Source organism: Agelaius tricolor, unplaced genomic scaffold, assembly GCF_023055355.1.
Source record: "Agelaius tricolor isolate 1412-34295 unplaced genomic scaffold, bAgeTri1.0.p SCAF_39, whole genome shotgun sequence".
In the NCBI taxonomy this organism is placed as follows: Eukaryota; Metazoa; Chordata; class Aves; order Passeriformes; family Icteridae; genus Agelaius; species Agelaius tricolor.
The window spans coordinates 4,089,897-4,092,416 of NW_027269299.1; the positions used below are offsets into that span (position 1 = coordinate 4,089,897).

The following is a 2,520-nucleotide window of genomic DNA, read 5'->3' on the forward strand; positions in this document are numbered from 1 at the left end:
TGTCTGGCACATCTGGCGCCTCTCCTCCCCTCGACGGCCTTTTCTCCTCGAACGCGCAGCCCTGGGGCCGTCGTCCACCGGCCATCCCCTGGCTCGACCGCCCGCCTGCTGGTGGGGAGCAAGCACTCGGCGGGCCCTCCGGCGGCGGAGGCCCACGAGCACGGGCAACCCTGTGCCAAGCAGTGGCGGCGCCGCTCAACAGGTGTCCCTCCCTGCGGGGACGGTCGGCCGGACGGCGTTGGCCGGCGGCAGTCCCGTCCCGGGCCCTGCTCATTGAGTCCTCCAGCCCCCTTCCCAGCCGTGTGTGGGCCGCAGGAAGGCATGCGGGGTGGCCACGGGGGTGCTTCTCCCCGCCCGGTTTCCGCGTGCAAACGAGGAGAGCGGGTGTTGCCCCCCCGGCTCAGCGCCGTACTACCTTCCGCCGTCGCGTTCCCGGGGCAAGGGGCCCCAGCGGTGCGACGTGGCGGCGGAGGTCCCAGGAGTGCGGCCCTGGCGGCGGCCGGTTCTGCCGTCCAGAAGGCCTCGGGTGCTGGCAATGCTGGCTCGGGTCTCGGTGGCGCCCGCCTCTGGGCCGGCGGCGGAGCACGACCGCCAGTCGCTCGCCCGCCCGGCGGGGGAGCGGTCCCACGGGAGGCGTGCTGGCGGGGGCCGGTCGTTGTCGCGTGCCCCTCTCGAGCCCGGGGGAAAGGCCATGCAGTGGGGAAGAGAAAAGCTGGCCGGGCAGCGGTGCAATGGCACTCCGCAAGGCCCGCGGTGTTGGGGCTGAGGGAGAGCCGGCGTGGTGCGGGGGCCGATGGCCGCCCGCCCCCAGCTGTGTGCCGTGTGTTTTGTGCATGTTGTCCCGTGAAAGAGAGAAGCGGGTGGGCCGCCGTTCCCCCCGCATTCTGGCGCAGTCCGCCTGGCCCTCCGCGTGGAGGCCGGGCCAAGCCCGGGCGCCTGGGCCGCCTCCGAAGGACGGCATTTGTGAGGTCGGCGTCACCCCTTGCGGGGGAAGGCGGTCAGGGGTGCGGGCTCCCCCGCCTCTTGGCCGGCCTTCGGAGAGTGGGTTGCTCCAGTGTTTTTTTTTTCCCTCCCCTTCCGTTTTCTGTGTGCTCGTACGGTCGAAGCCAGGGGTGCCCCGTGCGTCCTCGGCACCAGAGTAACAAAAAGGGGCCACTCAGCGTGAGCAGTGCCCGAAAGGCAGACAACTCTTAGCGGTGGATCACTCAGCTCTTGCGTCGATGAAGAACGCAGCTAGCTGCGAGAATTAATGTGAATTGCAGGACACACTGATCATCGACACTTTGAACGCACTTGCAGCCCTGGGTTCCTTCAGGGGCTATGCCGGTCTGAGCGTCGCTTGACGATCAATCGCCGTCCGGGGGCCACCCCAGTTGCGCAGCTGGGGTTGCCTCGCAGGCCCGTCGCCTGCAGCGGGCGGCGGCAGCGGCGGTGGTGGCGGCATCCTGCCGGTGCCCGGAGGGAAGGCAGTCAGGTGTTCGGCGAGGGAAGCGTTTCCCTAGGCGGGCCTTGATCCCTTCCCTGCGGTCCGGCAGGCGTCGTCGTTGTCGCGGTTGTCATCATCGTCGTGGTCGCCGCGCAGGGCTTTCGTCCCCCTAAATGCAGACTCGGGGAGCGCTCCGTTGCTCCCCGCTCCCGGAGCGAGCCGCTGGGGTGGAGCTCATCTTCGCTGGGGCCGCGCTGCGGATGCGGTGGCACGGCGGCCTGGGGAGAGCGAGAGACAGCATCAAAAGGCGCCGCCGAGGGCCGAGAGAAAGAGAGAGGAGGGTGAGAAGGGGAGTCGAGGCACGGACCTCGCCCCCGGCCTCCCCCCTTGCGCAGTCGGCTGTCTGCGGGTGGGAACCACGGCGGTACCATGCTGTGCTGCCACGCACGCGCGGGAGGTGAGAGCGCCTGGGACAGGGGTTCCGACCCCCTCCTCTCCCTTCGCCCGCCCCCCTCCTCTTCTGTCACGGTCTCAGGGCGCGCCCGAGGGGCGCCATCGCTCCCCTCTCTCTCCCCACTGAGGCCGTTGCACGCGCCGCCACCCAGCCGGTCCTCCTGCGCGGGGCTGTCTCTGCCGCGCTCCCTTTTCCGTTCTCGTCTCTGGGATGGGGTTCTCCGTCTCTCCTCATCGCTCGCTCGCTCTCGGTCTCCGGCCCACTTGGGGGGCGGGGGCGTAGCAGGTGGGCTGGCAGGCGGGGGGAGACAAAGGCGGCCATCTCCACGCGTGCGCGCGCGGTGTGGCCGAGCTTTGGGCTTGCAACCTCAGACCAGACGTGGCGACCCGCTGAATTTAAGCATATTAGTCAGCGGAGGAAAAGAAACTAACGAGGATTCCCTCAGTAACGGCGAGCAAAGAGGGAAAAGCCCAGCGTCAAATCCCCACCCCACGATGGGGCACGGGACATGATGCGTACAGAAGCCCCCCTCCCGGCGGCGCTCTCGGGGGACCCAAGTCCTTGTGATCGAGGCCGCAGCCTGTGGACGGTGGCAGCCCCCCGGCGCGCTGGGCCCGTGGCTTCTCGGAGTCGCGTTGCT

General features: G+C 69.4%; 1 non-coding gene across 1 annotated transcript; it reads left to right on the forward strand.

Annotated features, from left to right (window-relative positions):
• The first annotated feature begins 1,185 nt into the window (after window positions 1-1,185).
• Window positions 1,186-1,338, forward strand: LOC139603528 (5.8S ribosomal RNA). The gene has a single exon (XR_011683707.1). It is a non-coding gene; the product is annotated as a 5.8S ribosomal RNA (ribosomal RNA).
• The last annotated feature ends 1,182 nt before the right edge of the window (window positions 1,339-2,520 follow it).